This window comes from Ceratotherium simum, chromosome 24, assembly GCF_057802395.1.
Source record: "Ceratotherium simum simum isolate JZ-2026a chromosome 24, ASM5780239v1, whole genome shotgun sequence".
NCBI lineage: Eukaryota > Metazoa > Chordata > Mammalia > Perissodactyla > Rhinocerotidae > Ceratotherium > Ceratotherium simum.
Window position 1 is genome coordinate 29,860,911 of NC_141923.1, and position 19,694 is coordinate 29,880,604.

Here is a 19,694-nt window from a genome sequence, read left to right on the forward strand (position 1 = left end):
AGGTTTTAGGAATGGTGAACATGAACTTAAAAACAAAAATTAGGCACCATGAAACCACAAGATTTAGTCTCTTAATAAAATGTTTTATAATAATAATAAAAAAGAGTCCAGTCTATACACTCTCACCAATGGTGTACGGTGAGGAGTCCCTTGCCCAGCTCGCCTGCCAACACTATATATTACCTATATCTATATTTTAAAAAATTTATACTGTCAATCTAATTAAAGAGGTAAACTGAGGTAAGCTCGAATCATCAGAAATTAAATTTATTCGGGAATAGTGGGAAATTGCAATTAGGTAAATGCATGCTGTAGCAAGCCACCGGGGAGTCTGTTGAGAATCTGAGAGGCAGCTTGTATTTGTGGGCAAGAAGTGCAAAGAGGGAGAAGTCCAGCCAGGGTCCAAGCAGCAACTTCATTGGCTTGAGGATGGGGAGAGATTCTTGGCAGATGTTCATTGGTCAGGAGATAAAACTTGGTCTTCTGTAAATCAGGCATTTATGGGAAATCAGTCACTCAGTTCTTCAGTTTGGTTCTTCTGAGGGTGCATACGTGAGATTCTCCATTTCATATCCACAAGTTTCATTTTAGATTAAAGTTCTTTCACAATACTTACCTACATATATTTTTTATAGAGGAGGAAGCTTGTCTTTTTCAAAAATTAATAGACATTTTTTAGTGCAGCTTTAGGTTTAGAAAAAAATTGAGTGGAAAGTACAGAGAATTCTCATATACCTCCCTCTTCACTACCACCACCCACATACACACACACACAGTTCCCCTGTTATTAACATCTTGCACTGGTGGGGTACATTTGTTGTAATAGATGAGCCAATACTGATACATTATTATGAACTAAAGTCCATGGTTTATAATTAGGGTTCACTCTTTGTGTTGTACATTCTATGGGTTTTGACAAATGTGTAATGACATGTGTCCACCATTACAGTATACACAGAATAGTTTCACTGACTAAAAAATCACCTATACTCCATCTATTCTTCACCCCCTTCCTTTCCCCTTCCCAAGCCCCCGGCAACCACTGTTTTTTTGTTTGTTTGTTTATTTGTTTGTTTACTGTCTCCATAGTTTTGCATTTTCCAGAAAGTCATATAGTTGGAATCCTACAGTATACAACCTTTCAGACTGGCTTCTTTCACTTAACAATAGGCACTAAGGTTCTATCATGTCTTTTTCTGGCTTGAGAGCTCATTTCTTTTTATTGATGAATAGAATTGTATGGATGTAACACCATTTGTTTATTTATTCATCTATTGAAGGCTATCTTGGTTGCTTCCATGTATTGGCAATCATGAATAAAGCTGCTATAAACACCTGTGTGCAGGTTTTTCTGTGGACATAAGTTTTCAACTCCTTTGGGTCAATACCAAGGAATGTGATTGCTGGATCATATGGTAAGAGTGTGCCAAACTGTCTTCCATATGGTAAGGGTGTGCCAAACTGTCTTCCAAAGTGGCTGTACCATTTTGCATTCCCACCAGCAATGAATGAGAGTTCCTGTTGCTCTACATTCTCATCACATTTGATGTTGTCAGTGTTTTGGATTGTAATCATTCTAATAGGTGTGTAGTGGTATCTCATTGTTGTTTTAATTTGTAAATCCCTGAAGACATATAATGTTGAGCATCTTTTCATGTGCTTATTTGCCATCTGTATATCTTCTTTGGTGATGTGTTGTCTTGACATGAGTACAGCCATGTTTGGCCGTTCCATGGACCTACAGCCACCAGCAAACAAAGGAATATAAAGTGGCTTTCTGTGTGGTGGGAACTAGCCCTTCTCCCAGGGACTGGCCCTTCTCCCACAGAGATAGTTGCAATTTGTAAGATTACAAGACTCTTTGGGCGTCATAGCCCAAAGCCCGCAGACTGGCCATCTGTGCCGGGCTGGAACGATAACCAAGGAGCTCAATGCACGTACACAACTGATAATCATTTGTGCATGAGAACACCAAATGCTTACTCTGGAAATTACTGATGCTCTATAAACTGCTGGAAACTGAGGCCTGGTGAGAGTCTCACATGTGGGGGGATGCCTTGCCCAGGACCTCTTTCAATTGGCACTCCCGCCTAGCCGTGTCAGTTAAAGAGACTCTCCCTGGTGTAAGGGCGTGGATGTTGTAAGTACCTGATCTGATGTTTCTCTCTCTCGATTGATCTGATGTTTTTCTCTCTCAATCAATCTGATGTTTCTCTTTTTCGATCAATCTGATGTTGTTTCCTCTTTTTATTGACTTATTTGAATGTTATAAGTACCTGGTCTGATGTTTCTTTGAATAGAGCTACTTCTTGTATTCTCCATATTTATGTGCTAACTTTTGTCTTTACCCATCCCTATATAATAAAGTGTGCATTCAGTCCATTCGTTTGGGTTGGAAAGTTCCTTTTTACATCTCCGATTGAATCCACTGAACCTCTTACAACATGGCCATATAATACTCCTATTCTCTCAGTCAAAAAAAAGAAAACCCGAGGTGACATCAGCATCATGGCGGAGTGAGCTTTCCCGTGAACTCTTCCCCCGACAAGATACAACAAAAGCAACAGCCACAGACCAACAACGGAATCCCAGACAGTGAAAACCTAGAGCGGAGGGATCCACACTGCCACACATCTGAGAGCGGAACGTGCTGGGCCCCCGGAGGAAGTGGGGAGAGGTAAGGAGAACTCCTCTCCCGCCCCAACAGATCAGCGATCCCGGTCCGCGTGGCTCCCAGAGAGGGGGGAGGGGCGGCCCTCGGCAGGGAAACCGTGGCTCTTCGGACTCTCTCAGCCAGTGGGAAACTCCCGCACAGAGGACTCAGAGGAGCCACAGGGCTACCATCAACATCTGAGCACCCCAGAGAGCGGATAAAGAGGGGCAATCGAGAAGCCTCCCACGTCAGGGACCCAGAGGGTAAAAGAGAGAGCTCCCCCCTCCCCACAACCCGGACTCTGCAGCTCAACCGACCAGACCAGACCTAGAGATCCCAGGCAGACCTGATCAAAAGACTGGACCCGTGGATTGCAGTGGGGGAAAAAAAAAAAAAAACTGCGGATTGCAGCAGAAAAATCGGGGCAGAGTGCAGGGGGCTTAGACTACACAGCCCTTTACCACCAGACAGTGGCGGCAGGTGGAAATTGCAACCAGAGACTTCCAGGATGAGGAAAAACAAAACCAACACAGGAACCACAATGCAAAAATATATGAAATCACCAGACCAGAAACAAAATGACAAGCACCCAGAAATCAACCCCGAAGACACAGAAATCCATAAACTAAATGACAGAGATTTCAAAATAGCTATCATAAAAACACTCAACGAAATACGAGACAACACAGACAAACAATTCAATGAGATTAGGAGTTTCTTCACAAAAGAGATTGAAATCATAAAGAAAAACCAATCAGTGCTGATGGAGATGAAGAACACAATGGAGGAGATAAAGGAGAATCTGGAATCTTTAAAGAACAGAGCTGACAATATGGAGGAAAGAATTAGTACTTTAGAGGATAGGAATACAGATATACTCCAGATGGAAGAGGAGAGAGAACTAAGACTAAAAAGAAATGAAGAAAGACTCCGAGAAATATCTGACTCTCTTAGAAAATGTAACATAAGAATTATAGGTATTCCTGAGGGAGAGGAGAGGGAAAGAGGAACAGAGAGCCTATTCAAGGAAATAATAGCTGAGAATTTCCCAAATCTGGGGAAGGAGCAGGAAATACCAGTAAGCGAAGCCAACAGGACACCTCTATATATTAACAGACAAAGGCCTTCACCACTACACCTAGTGGTAAGGCTAGCCAGGGTCAACGACAAAGAAACACTATTAAGGGCAGCTAGACAAAAACAAAAAATAACGTACAAAGGAACTCCCATCAGGCTCTCAGCGGATTTCTCAACAGAAATTTTTCAGGCTAGAAGAGACTGGAATGATATATTCAAAGTACTGAAACACAAAAACTTTCAGCCAAGAATACTCTATCCAGCAAAAATATCCTTCAAATATGATGGAGAAATAGTAACTCTCCCAGATAAACAAAAGCTAAGGGAGTTCATGGCCACGAGACCCCCACTACAAGAAATACTCAAGAAGGCCCTCAGGCCTGAAAAAAAGAAGAGAAAGGGAACACAAAGCTTGGAGGAAGGAGAAAAGTAGGTAGACAAAATCAGAGAAATAGTAGATCTTTACCGGAATCGGTTAGCAACCACTTAAATACTAAACTCAAAGATCAAAGGAAGAAATTCACCAAAAATAAATTTAACCTCATCACTGTAAACACACAGCCACAACACAAGATAGAATAAGGTATAACAAGAACAACTTAGAAGGGGAAGAGGAAAGTGACTGAATTGACTTAGTATAAGGAAATAGGAGGCCATCAGATAATGGACTATCTCATACACAAGATTTTTGCCCAAACCTCAAGGTAACCACTAAACAAATAATCAAAGCAAAACCACATATGATAAACAAAGAGAAAACTAGAAGAATCATAAGACAGAACAACCAAACTGAATTGGCAGTCCAAAACAAATGGGACAAGAAACAAAGGAAATGCAAAAGAACCAGAAAATAAGTGACAAAACAGCAACATTAAGCCCTCATATATCAATAATTACCCTAAATGTAAATGGATTGAACTCTCCAATCAAAAGATACAGAGTGGCAGGATGGATTAAAAAGCAAGACCCAACAATATGCTGCCTTCAGGAAACACATCTTAGCACTAAAGACAAGCACAGGCTCAGAGTGAAAGGATGGAAGACAATACTCCATGCTAATGGCAAACAAAAGAAAGCAGGTGTTGCCATACTCATATCAGACAAAGTAGACTTCAAGATAAAACAGGTTAAGAAAGACAAAGAAGGGAAATATATAATGATAAAAGGGACACTACATCAAGAAGACATATCACTTATAAATATATATGCACCCAACATAGGAGCACCAATGTACATAAAGCAACTATTAACAAACCTAAAAGGAGAAATAAACAACAACACAATAATAGTAGGGGATCATAACACCCCACGTACAGCAATGGATAGATCATCCAGACAAAAAGTTAATAAAGAAATATTAGACTTAAATGAAAAACTGGACGAGATGGACCTAGTAGACATATACAGAGCACTCCATCCAAAAACAGCTGACTACACATTCTTCTCAAGTGCGCATGGAACATTCTCTAGGATAGACCATATGTTGGGAAACAAAGCAAGCCTCAATAAATTTAAGAACATTGAAATCATAACAAGCATCTTTTCAGACCATAAGGCTATGAAACTGGAAATGAACCATGAAAAAAAAACTGGGAAAGTGACAAAAATGTGGAGATTAAACAACATGCTACTGAACAACCAATGGATCATTGATGAAATTAAAGGAGAAATCAAAAACTATCTGGAAACAAATGAAAATGATAACATGCCATATCAAACCATATGGGATGCAGCAAAAGCGTTCCTGAGAGGGAAACTCATAGCGATACAAGCCCACCTGAACAAACAAGAAAAAGCCCTAATAGGCAACCTTAAATTACACCTAACAGAACTAGAAAAAGAAGAACAAACAAAGCCCAAAGCCAGCAGAAGGAGAGAAATAATAAAAATCAGAGCAGAAATCAATGAAATTGAGACCAAAAAAACAGTAGAAAGGATTAATGAAACAAAGAGTTGGTTCTTCGAGAAGTTAAACAAAATCGACAAACCCTTAGCCAGGCTTACTAAGAAAAAAAGAGAAAAGGCTCAAGTAAATAAAATTAGAAATGAAAGAGGAGAAATTACAACGGATACCATGGAAATACAGAGGATTATAAGAGAATACTATGAGAAACTATATGCCAACAAATTGGACAATCTAGAAGAAATGGATAAATTCTTAGACTCATACAACCTCCCAAAACTGAACCAAGAAGAAATGGAGAATCTGAATACACCAATCACAAGTAAACAGATTGAAATAGTAATCAAAAACCTCCCCCAAACTAAAAGTCCAGGACCAGATGGCTTCTCCAGTGAATTTTACCAAACATTCAAAGAAGATTTAATACCCATCCTTCTCAAACTATTCCAAAAATAGAAGAAGATGGAACACTTCCTAAATCATTCTATGAGGCCAACATCACCCTGATACCAAAACCAGACAAAGACAATACAAAGAAAGAAAATTACAGGCCAATATCGCTGATGAACATTGATGCAAAAATCCTCAACAAAATATTGGCAAACCAAATACAACAATACATTAAAAAGATCATACACCATGATCAAGTGGGATTTATACCAGGGACGCAGGGATGGTTCAACATCCGCAAATCAATCAACGTGATACATCACATCAACAAAACAAAGAATAAAAACCACATGATCATCTCAATAGACGCAGAGAAGGCATTTGACAAGATACAACATCCATTTATGATAAAAACTCTCAATAAAATGGGAATAGAAGGAAAGTACCTCAACATAATAAAGGCCATATATGACAAACCCACAGCCAACATCATACTCAATGGGGAAAGACTGAAAGCCATTCCTCTGAGAACAAGAACGAGGCAGGGCTGCCCACTCTCACCACTCCTGTTCAATATAGTACTGGAGGTTTTGGCCAGAGCAATTAGGCAAGAAAAAGGAATAAAAGGAATCCAAATAGGTAACGAAGAAGTGAAACTCTCACTATTTGCAGATGACATGATTGTATATATAGAAAACCCTAAAGAATCTGTTGGAAAACTATTAGAAACAATCAACAACTACAGCAAAGTTGCAGGGTACAAAATCAATCTACAAAAATCAGTTGCATTTCTATATGCTAATAATGAACTAACAGAAAGAGAGCTCAAAAAGATAATACCATTTACAATTGCATCCAAAAGAATAAAATACCTAGGAATAAATCTTACCAAGGAGGTGAAGGACCTATACAATGAGAACTACAAGACATTATTGAAAGAAATCCAAGATGACATAAAGAAATGGAAAGATATCCCATGCACGTGGATTGGAAGAATAAACATAGTTAAAATGTCTATATTACCTAAAGCAATCTACAGATTCAATGCAATCCCAATCAGAATCCCAATGACATTCTTCACAGAAATAGAAAAAAGAATACTAAAATTTATATGGGGCAACAAAAGACCCCGAATAGCTAAAGAAAAAGAACAAAGCAGGAGGCATCACAATCCCTGACTTCAAAACATACTACAAAGCAATAGTAATCAAAACAGCATGGTACTGGTACAAAAACAGACACACAGATCAATGGAACAGAATTGAAAGCCCAGAAATAAAACCACACATATACGGACAGCTAATTTTTGACAAAGGTGCTAAGAACATGCAATGGAGAAAGGAAAGTCTCTTCAATAAATGGTGTTGGGAAAACTGGACAGCCACATGCAAAAGAATTAAAGTGGACCATCTGCTATCGCCATTCACAAAAATTAACTCAAAATGGATCAGAGACCTGAAGGTGAGACTTGAAACTATAAAACTCATAGAAGAAAATATAGGCAACACACTATTTGACATTGGTTTTAAAGGAATCTTTTCAGATGACATGCCTACCCAGACTAGGGAAACTAAAGAAAAAATAAACAAGTGGGACTTTATCAGATTAAAGAGCTTTTATAAGACAAATGAAACCAGAATCAAGATGAACAGACAACCAACCAGCTGGGAGAGAATATTTGCAAAACATACATCTGACAAGGGGCTGATCTCCATAATATATAAAGAACTCACACAACTGAACAACAAAAAAACAAACAACCCGATCAAAAAATGGGCAGAGGAAATGAACAGACACTTCTCCAAGGAAGATATACAGATGGCCAATAGGCACATGAAAAGAAGCTCAACATCACTAATCATCAGGGAAATGCAAATCAAAACAACACTAAGATACCACCTCACGCCTGTTAGAATGGCTATAATCACCAAGACAAAAAACAACAAATGTTGGAGAGGATGTGGAGAAACAGGAACCCTCATACACAGCTGGTGGGAATGCAAATTGGTGCAGCCTCTATGGAAAACGGTATGGAGATTCCTCAAAGAATTAAAAATAGAGATGCCCTATGATCCAGCCATCCCACTACTAGGAATCTATCCAACGCACCTGAAATCAACAATCCAAAGAGGCTTATGCACCCCTATGTTCATTGCAGCATTATTCACCATAGCCAAGAAGTGGAAGCAACCTAAGTGTCCCTCGACTGACGATTGGATTAAGAAAACGTGGTATAGGGCCGGCCCCATGGCTTAGTGGTTTAGTGCGCGCGCTCCGCTGCTGGCGGCCCGGGTTCGGATCCCGGGTGCACACCAATGCACCGCTTCTCTGGCCATGCTGAGGCCGCGTCTCACATACAGCAACTAGAAGGATGTGCAACTGTGACATACAACTATCTACTGGGGCTTTGGGGGAAAAAATAAATAAATAAATAAATAAAATTATTAAAAAAAAAAGTTATAAAAAAAAAAAGAAAATGTGGTATATACATACAATGGAATACTACTCAGCCATAAAAAAAGACAAAATCGTCCCATTTGCAACAACATGGATGGGCCTGGAGCATATTATGTTAAGTGAAATAAGCCAGAAAGAGAAAGACAAACACTGTATGATCTCACTCATATGTGGAATATAAACCAACACATGGACAGAGAAAACTGGACTATGGTTACCAGGGGCAGTGGGGGTGGGGGGTGGGGGGTGGGCACAAGGGGTGAAGAGAGTCATATATATGGTGATGGGCAAACAAAAATGTACAACCCAAAAATTTCACAATGTTAGAAACCATTAAAACATCAATTAAAAAAAAAAAGAAAAAGAAAACCCAATTCAGAGGAATATCAGTTTGTTCAGGACCTTTGTGCCATAAATGAGGTGGTTCAGGACCTGCATCCTGTGGTGCCCAGCCCTTCCACTTTACTAACCAACATTCTGGGTGATTACGGCTGGTTTTCAGTTTTGGACTTAAAAGAGGCATTCTTCTGCGTACTGCTCCCAGAAGAATCACAACTCTTTGACTTCAAAGGATGTGACCCAGACAGTACAGTATGTGGATGACTCGCTGATAGCGAGCACCACATTATGAGCAGTGTCTGGCCAACACAAAAAAGACCTTAAATCATTTGACTGAATATGGATATAAGGTCTCAGCATAAAAAGAACAGATCTACAAACAAGAAGTTATATAGGATTTACCTTATCAAAAGGCCAGAGGGAACTGCTGCCAGACCAAGAAAAAGGCTATAACATGCCTAAGCCCTCCCACCACCCAGCGAAGCTACAAGGATTCTTGGGCATGGCTGGTTTCTGTTGGATCTGGATTCCTAACTGTGGTCTCATAGTAAAACCCCTCTATGAGGCTCTAAAAGGCCTAGACTGGGAGCTGCTAGAATGGACAAAGGAGTGTCAGGTAGGCTTTGATACCATTAAGACGAAGTTAATCTCAGTCCCAGCCTTGGGACTTCCTAACCTGGACAAGCTCCTCAGCCTACATGTACATAAAAGGCAGGAAATTAGCTTGAGGGTTTTAATTCAAAAACTGGACATAACTCCCCAGCCAGTGGCTTATTTTCCCAAGCAATTGGATCAGACTGTCAAAGGCTGCCCCCCCCACCTGCCTCAGGGCAGTAGCTGCTACCTGTGACATCCTGCAGGAAGCTGAAAAATGCACTCTGGGCCAACCCACCACGGCATAAGTGCCACATCAGGTACTTCTATTATTAGAACAAAAAGGGATCCCCCTTTTTGGGGGGATCTGGCTCACTTCAGGAAGGATGGGCAAATACCAGGCCATCTTTTTGGACAATCCAAATGTACAGATGCAAGTATCATCCTCCATAAACCCAGCCAACTTGCTCCCTAATGAGACAGCAGAAACTTGAAAACATGACTGCTTACGAGCTATTGAGACAATGTATTCTAGCCAATCTGATTTGTTGGACTGTCCGCTAGAAGAACCAGACTTTGAACTCTTTACAGATAGCAGCAGCTTCACGGCTCAAGGTAAGAGATGCGTGGGATACACAGTCATAACTTCACAGGAGACTTTAGAGGCTAAAGCCCTATCCCCAGGGACATCAGCTCAAAAGGCAGGAATCATCGCCCTCACTCGGGCTCTACATCTAGCTGGAGGGAAGAGAATAAATACACAGATTCCCATTATGCCTTTGCTGTAGTTCATGCTCATGGGACAATCTGGGAGGAAAAGGAACACTTAACAGCAAGAAAAAAGGCAAACATGGCCCTGAAATTTTAACTATTATTGAGCCTGCTCAGGTAGCTGTTATACATTGCCTTGGCCACCAGAGGACAATACCCCTGTTGCCCAAGGAAACAGACTGGCTAGCCAAGCTGCCCAATGGGCTACTAAGACAGACACCCCTGCTATGATGGGATCTCTACTGCCACAGATAGACCTTACTGCCTACAAGCCAATATATTCTAAAAAGAATAAGGAACAAACTAAAGAATGGGGATATGACGTTCAACACTCAGGAGGCTGGAAAGGGAATGCCCGAGGGGTGACTCTAATACCTGAGGCCCTCTTATATCCTATCTTAAGACAAGTACATGAGAGTGCTCATCATGAAAGAGCTGTCACCCTCCAATGGATTCAGAAGTACATCATAGGGCCTCAACTACAAAAAACCATGAAACAGGTCATCAAAAATTACACAATCTTTGCAAAGAACAACCCCAAGACTGCTTCTAGTCCCCCACATCTGGACACCCAACATGAAGGAAATTAGCCTACTGAAGATGGACAAATAGACTTTACCCAGATGCCCCAGGCAACTGGGAATTTCAAGGTTTTGTTAATGTTTGTGTACACTCTCAACCAGGTGGGTAGAAGCCTTTCCCACTAGGACTGAGAAAACATCAGAAGTCACTCACATGTTGCTAAAAAAATCATCCCTAGGTTCGGTCTGCCTAATACCTTACAGAATGATAATGGGCCAGCTTTTGTCTCCCAAATAACCCAACAAGTGTCTAGAGCTTAGACATCTGATAAATAATACATTCAGCTTAGAAAACTCAATCAACTAAAACGATGGAAAATAAATGAGTCACACCTTAAAGAAAACCATTGCCAAAATCTGTCAGGAAACACACTTGGAATAAGGCACTGCCCCTTTCCCTGCTACGGGTTAGCATAGCTCCCCAAAGTGGACTTAAATTGAGTTCTTTTGAAATTCTATATGGAAAACTCTTTCAGGTATCTTCCCCTGGGACTGAATCTCTGGACGTTTTAAGGAATGTTATGATTACTCATTATGGTAAATCATTAAGCTCCGTATTAACTTCTGTGGGTGGGTTTGCTTCTCATAGGTTTACATATCTGTCTGACATCCCTCCACATGCCTTATGACGTGGTGATCATGTTTTGTTAAAAACTTGGAAAGACCAGGGACCCAAAAACCAGTTGTCACCCAAGTGGACGGCCTCTTTAAGATTCTTCTCACCACTCATAAACTTGCAGGTATGAAACCCTGGATACATCACTCCCAGATCAAGGCAGCCCCAAAATCACAGGAAAGTATCCCACCTATATTGAGAGAAAAGTGCGTGGCAGAACCCCTTAGAGAGCTAAAATATGTCTTTAAAAGAAAACGTTGATCTCTTCTATCTAACCCTTCTTCTCACAGTTCTATTTATTGGGGTCAAAAAAAAAGTAATTCTTTTCTATCCTATGGACCCCCTACTACGTCCTGATTCAACAGGAAGTAGCTAGAGGAATTACAACACCCTGTCTCCCCCTTGACCATAAGATTATGGGTTACTACTGATGGGGGGAAAATTGTAAGTGAGCACAAATGAGGCCATCTTATTACACTAAATGGCCCCAGCCTCTCCTCTGTGTGACTACTCCCTGCACTGCACGTACTCCAAAAAATTCACGTGCTCTCCTGATTTATGGCCTCCACTTACATATGTCCTCCCCAATAGCTTGATAAATTAAAACTTTGTTCTATGAGTTTCTCTCCAGGAACAGGCTGACCACAGGCGGGAAACTCTCCTACAAGGTATCCATCACAGCTGAAAGAAGAATGGAACAATGTAATGCCCGGAACCTGTCATGCCTGGAAACCAATATCCTTGACCCCCTCCTTACTGCCCATTTTCCCTATATAGCTGCCTCAAGATTCTGTAATCTTTGAAGATGTGTCTTTGAGACATTAGTCACCTGTCTTCTGATTTGCTGGCTAATTTAATTAAACTTCATTTCTCAATCTCTAACTCATTCTGATTAATTGGCTCAGATCACGGTGAGCAGAGCGAGCCCACTGCTCTGTATCAACACCACCTAAGAAGGTTTATCATCACTTATTTGACAATGCTTCCCATGTAATTTAACATACCAGATAAAATAAGTTTAGTATCTTCTCCTTATAGGAAGAGAGCAAATTTCTTTGGGAAGTCCCAGGTGCCCTCTGAAAATTATCAAAGGAAAAAAATTCTTTTCTTTTTCTTCTTCCAGGTCAAAAGAAAGACTTAATTCAGGATTTGAATATTTCTTGTGGGGGAAGATTGTCAAAAACATCAAAAGGTTTGGGGCCGGCCCCATGGCATAATTGTTAAGTGCGCATACTCTGCTGCTGGTGGCCCAGGTTTGGATCCCGGGCATGCACTGACGCACCACTTGTCAGGCCATGCTGTGGCAGCGTCCCACATAAAGTGGAGGAAGATTGGTATGGATGTTAGCTCAGGGCCAGCCTTCCTCAGGAAAAAAAAAAGAGGAGGATTGGCATGGATGTTAGCCCAGGGGTGATCTTCCTCACACACACAAAAAATAATAATAAAAGAATTAAAAAATATATATATATCAAAAGGTTTTAAAGCACTTGATTTAAGTAGGAAACAACCCTCCCTATGAAACAATGTTCAGTTATCCATTCAATCAAAGTGACAACAGAAACAGTCAAGGGCAAACAGAGAGTTAAAACAGTCAAAAAAATTTTAATAGAGAGACCTCAGTCTTTTTCAACATAGGAAATTATGTTAACAAAACATAGTTTTTCTGTCTTTTAGCTAGACTTACTCAAAGGTAAAGAAAAGTCTTTTATAACCTGTTTATCAAGTTCAAGAAAATTATCCTTTTAAGAGAAAGAAGACCAAATTTTAATTGTGCACCAGTTTACTTTTGACATTAAAACACATTTACTTAATTAGATTTACTTTAATGTTAGCCAACTTGACCATGCATAAAACTCCTCGGGGTTTTACCTCACGAACTTTCTGTCACTTGCTTTTTACATTCAGAATTTGTCCCATGCCTTCCTTTCTTCCCTTCTAGTACTTTAGAACAAATTTATCTTTCTTAACAAAACAAAAATATTTCCATTCTTTATACTTTCTTTACTGAAAACATATCTTACTTTCCTTGAATTTTTAGTAGCTTTAATCACATATTGGGATTTTAACCCTTAGAAACCTTAATTTTTAATCAATTACAAACTTTCTTTTACATTAGCCTTCTGTGCCCTGACAAACCTACACCAACTTTTCACAATTTCTGGAAACATATTACTTTATAGTACAATCTTGATAAAACACAAGACATGTTTACCAATAGACCCCAAACACCTTTTAGTTTCTCTGTAATAAGAAGCAAAAAGTAGATAAACTTAGATATGTTTAGCAATAACATGTTTGTAACAGATAACATGAGCTGATTTGTCTAATAAACCCAGGCTGCATGTTGGTATCATACCCACAGACTGACTACTCTGAGGGCATGCCTGTTTCAAGCCAACAAACTTAAACCAGCTGTCATTTACCAAAGATTAATTTATATCACATTAACTTGAAAGACATTTGGGTTAATTTCTACTACATTTAGAATTTATGTAAGTGCTTACTTTAAGCCAATTTCAATAGAGCTCTTAATTTTAGTCATACCATCAGGAGATAAAAAATATCTCACATTTACAACATACATATAGATATACATACATAGAGGTTCCACAGCTATTGTTTCAAAATTACTGTCATGAATCAGGCACAAGACTCCCTAGTTATGAATCCATATTTTGTTCTAAGCCTTTTTACTAATATTTTTGGAGAAGACTCTCAAGATGCTAGATTTTTGATGAGGGTGCTCTTATGGCCGGTTTTTGGCCTTTCTCTCGCCCCTTTTATTTCTCCAGTCTTAGGAATTGGTGATGGGCTGATAATACTTCCCAGAGAGGCAATAATCATTTCTGAAATTAAGGAACTGGGTGGAATCTGAACTGCCTCTAGGGCTGCTATCACCAGAAAAGCACAGTAAACAAGAGTAAGGTTATTATGCAGATTTAAGGCCTCACCTCCTGCATTGATAAGTTTCTATCTTCCTGGTACAGAGAGGGAGATACCTTTACAAATGGAGAGTTCCCTTACAAATGTAAATGTTTGGTAAACAGAACTTTGATAAGAATGGGCTTAGCAAGGACCCTCCCAGTCTGTCTATACCCAGAGTTATCTATGGTGATGGCCTGTCCTGGGGACAGTCCTCTTATCTTAAATTCTTCCAGGAAGTTAGTGGTGGGGGAGGTCAAGACTTCCCTCAGAGTCTCCTGTTCCCAAAACAATCAAGGTAAAGGGACACATTTTGAGGTGGCCAACCTTGATCCCCCACACATACATATAGACACACATAAACACACAGGTGGACACAGACGGAGGTGTTAAATTTTTGTTATGAATTAGGTGCAATATAAAACTCACTAATTTCTGAGAAACATTTGCATTTCAAAGAATGGCTCTTAGGTTCTAGAGAAGATGCAAGCAGAAAACCTACATCAGAAAGAAAAAGAGAAAGCAGTCAAGTTTTCTTTAAGATGGAGTTTCTGGGGCATAACCCATCCAATTGAAAGTGTTTCCAATTAGTTAAAATGCACCCAGGGAGTGAGTCTCTGAGAACCCTTGGGGCATTCCCCATGGCCGTAGAGCTGGTGTCCGACTGACAGCAGGCCGGAGAAGGGTGCTGAGCCCCACTGTGGGCATCAATATAGCTATAAGATTTAGTCAAGTCCCACTCAGCCCAGGCACTTAGTCCCTGAGCCAGCACAAGGCAAGCCAGGGAGGCCAGAGGCACAAGCATAGAGTGAGCTGGGGGCCGGGGCTCCCATTGCCAGGGTTGAGAGTTAAATCCCTGGCAAAATGTTTTCAAGTTTTCAGTTTTACAGAAGGTCCAGGTTCTGCTCAGGTACAGCCTGAACTTAACCTCAACTTGCTGACAAGAGAGGAGGTGATGAATGAGACAGACAAAGAAGGGAAAAAGGTGATCAGGCCTTGCCCTCATGGCCTCTTCCCAAGGATTATCAAGAGCCACACAAACAACAGTTCCCGTGCTGGGGCAAAACAATCTAGAAAGACAGTTTACAGAATACAGGTCTCTTGTCCCCATAACTGACTCAGTAGGTGCCTAAAATACTCAACATGTTCTTGACAGAAAACTAAACAGAGTTCCAGATTGTCAGTCAAATGACTGACCCAGGGTCCAACCTGGAATCACTACAGGTGCCCACAAACCAGAGGACACCTCCCAGAGGTTGAACACGGACTCTGCGAAATCCAGAACCCAGAGGAGAGCTCCCAGAGGTGGGGGTGGAATGTGGAGCTTTCATTAAGACCACTAGAGGAGGCTGAGACTCCAAATTTGATTAAGTTCTTAAGACTAGTCATTGCAAGAGCTCTCTGACTGTGGATTCTCGTGTCTTTTCTTATGGTCTGTTTCCAACCTCCTGGGAGCAACCTGTAATGGTTAGTGGTGACGCAGATGCCACAAGGTTGTGCCCAGAGGAAACTTAGCACCCTAACAGCCTGAAACTAGACCCAGGCCACATAACTAAATCCTTAAAGGGAAAATAAAACGGGTGGCTACTGGGTTTCACCCAGCGACCACTGATAAGGAGGGCAAGGAAAAATAGAAGACCTAGGAGTCCAGAAAAGCCAGACTGTGGAAAACGTCGAGCATCCTCGACAAAAACACTAATGTCCAGCATCCTCGGCCAAAACACACACACAAACAAACAAAAAAACAGGCTCAGCAACTCCAGAGGAGTTTAAACCCATCCAAGGGGACCCCCTCCTTCAATCACAGGCACAACACAAAGACAGATTCAGTGACCTCAGAGGACCTCAAACCCCTACCTCATCACTCCAGATGAGATTCAATCTCCAGATGGGGTTTGACCCCTGACTAGTCACCAGGGATTGCTCCCACTTCACCAGAGCTGACTGTTGGCCCTTCTGGATTGGCCAGATCATGCAATCCTTCCAAACAGAGGGGACTCTCACTCCCCTGAGCCAGGCTACCTCTGGGTGGGAACTCAAACCCTCAAACCAGGCCCCAACAGACAGGCTTTGTGAGACAACTTAAGGAAGTAACTCTTATAGCCGTGTTGTGGGGTTGATGCCACTCACCTTCATGAAGAGGTCCTCCAAGCAAAGCGCTCCATGCTGCCGCTGGATATCCTGATGAGGCAGTGATGTCAAGCTGATGGCACAGGCACCATGAAGGGGTATGACCCCTCTGAGTCCCCAATTTGATACCGAACCAAGTGGGCTCATCTCCTGATGAGTTAAATAAGACTCTACATCAATCAAAGTTGTCTCTTGAAGTAAACTGTATTTGCAGGAAATAGGGGGCCATGAGGAACCATTTCCAAAGTCATGGTGTCCCTGAACAAAGGGAAACAGGAACTTTTGTTTGGGTCATGGAATAATATTGAAAAGGGAGAGGAGAGTACACTGCAGGTTATGGTAATGAGTGTTAATCTCCTCCTGAAGAGATCTGCTTGTTAAAAATAAGGCAGGGTCATGGGCGTAGTTCTTGTAGGGAGGCTTGGTTAGCTTGAGGGTAGTTGCTGGTTGTGTCTCCTTAACATAAAAAAAAAAAAAAACTTGGAAAAACAGTTAAATGCTTCCAAACCCACCCTTGAGTTCCTGGGGCACTAGTTGGTGACATAACCACTCTCACTTGTTGGAGTGAAAGTTTTTGCTTAAGATTCCTGGTGAAATCAAGCTGAATGAGTTTATGTAGAATTCCCAGAATTCCAGTCCCTCCATGGAAAAGGGCAACTCTTTTTTCTTTTAACTTTTAGTGAATTATAACATACTTACAAAAAAGTGCACAGAATAAGTGTGCAGTTAAATGAATTTTCACAACGCTGTGTACCCAGGGAACCAAGACCATGGATCCAGGAACATCATAACCAGCAGTCCAGAAGCCACACTCATTCTTGCTCCAGGCACCTTCTCTTTCCCCAAAGGTTCTCAAGCCTGATTCCAAGAAAACATGTTAGTTTTTTCTGACTCTGCATTTCATTGGAATGAATTCTTCAGTGTGTCTTCTTTGATGTCCTCTGCTTTTGCTCAAGATTAGGTTTGTGAGATTCATCGATATTGCGGGGTGTAGTTGTAGGTCACTACATTTCATAGGCGTGTAGTGATTGGTACCACAGACTGGAGTACAGATGGTTTGGACACACTCACCTTGCAGCAGAAGGAGGAATGCTGAAGGACCAACGAGCAAGCACACTCTCTTATCAGGAGAAAATAAAGGGAAGGTGGACACAGTATAGTGAAGATCTGTACAGAAGAGACAAAAAAGGATGACAGATTCTGTTGAAGAAGATTCCTGTGAGGAAGAACCTATAATTTTAGAAAGTGAAGTGAAAGCTGCCTGAAAGTACTGGGAAGAAATAAGTCGCCGGGGGTAGATGAGATATGGATAGAATTGCTTCAAGCCACAGAGACTGAGTCTGTCAAAATCCTAACAAGACTATGTCAACAAATAGGGAAAACAAAATAATGGCCTACAGACTGGAAAAGCTCAATATATATCTCAATCCCCAAGAAAGGAGATGCCAAGGAATGCAGTAACTATTGCTGTAATTTCTTATGCAAGTAAAGTCATGCTCAAGGTGCTGCAACAAAGGCTTTGCCCTTATATGGAGCAAGAAATGCCTGCTGTCCAAGCTGGATTTTGAAATGGAGAGGCATACAAGATCTAATTGTGATTATTTCTTGGCTACTGGAGTGCTCCAAAGAATTTCAGAAGGTTAGTCTAGACTACCGTGAAGCCTTTGACTGCATGGAGCATAAAAAGCTATGAGCTGATCTGAAAGACATGGGGGTGCCTCAGCACTTGATTGTCCTGATGCATAACCTGTATTGTGGACAAGAAGCCACTGTCAGGACAGAATATGGACCTATAGGCAAAGGTGTCAGACAAGGGTGCATTTTACCTCCCTTGTGTTTAATCTGTGCAGAACATATCACATGAAAAACTAGGCTAGACTCAGATGAAGGAGGAGTGAAAATTGGTGGAAGAAATATCAACAATCTAATATATGCCGATGACACCATCTTAGTGGCAGAGAGCAGCCATCACTTGACACCACTTCTGACGAAAGTGAAAGAAGAAAGTGCCAAAGCACGACTGCATTTGAACTTCAAGAAGACAGAAATCATGACTACAGAAGAACTATACAACTTTAACACAGACAATCAAGACATTGAAATTGTTAAAGATTTTGTTCCCTTTGGTTCAGTCATCAATTTAAGTGGAAACTGCAGCCAAGAAATGAAGAGAAGACTGAGACTTGGAAGAGCAGCAATGAAAGAATGAGGAAAGATCATCAAGTGTAAGGAATTGTCATTAGAGATGAAGGCCAAGCTTATCCACACCCTTGTATTCCCAATTACTATGTCTAGGTGCAAAAGCTGGACTTGAAGTAGGGTGACAGGAAAAAAATTGATTCATTTGAAATATGGTGTTGTAGGAGATCTCTACGGATACCCTGGACTGCCAGAAAGATGAACAAGTGGGTCCTAGAGCAAATTAAGCCTGAACTATTGCTGGAGGCAAACATATGAAACTGAGGCTGTCCTACTTTGGGCCCATCATGAGAAGGCAGGATTCCTCGGAAATGACAATAATGCTGGGAAAAGTAGAAGGCATCAGGAAAAGAGGAACACCAAATATGAGATGGATTGACTCCATTAAGGAAGCCATAAGCATGAGTCTACAGAAGCTGAGTGGGGCTATTGAGGACAGGATATTGTGGACATCATTCCTTCATAGGGTCATCAGAAGTCAGAGGCACCTTGATGGCACATGACAACAAGTTGTAGATCATTCATTATCACTGCTAAATGTATTCCATTTTGTGATCGTAAAGGTATTTATCAGTTTTACCGCCTAGGGGCAGTTTCTACTTGCCTGTTGGGGGCTATCCGGAATAGTGCTCTGAACATTTGAGAACATATCTTTGATGGACATATACGTACATTTTAGTGGGACATGTTCCTGAGAGTGGAATTGGAGTATCATAGGGATTTTGAATGTTCAGCCTTAGTAGACACGAAAAGTCAACCTTTCGAATATGATCCTAGAAGCAATATAGGCATAATATCAGGGATGCCCAGAATTTCATATATATTGCGGTAATAATTACTTTTATCAATGTCCCATCTGTTTTATACACAAAATTTAACATATTCACAAAACATTGGGAGTATTTTTCAAATATTGCAGAGGAGGAAACTGAGGCTTGGAGAATATTAAGCCACTAAGGATTACACTCTAATAAGTGTCAAGGCCTTGACTAACTGCTAATGTGGAACTCAAAGGTGAGCAGCAGCATTGTGGTCAAATATAATCAGAGTTCTAGCTCTGGC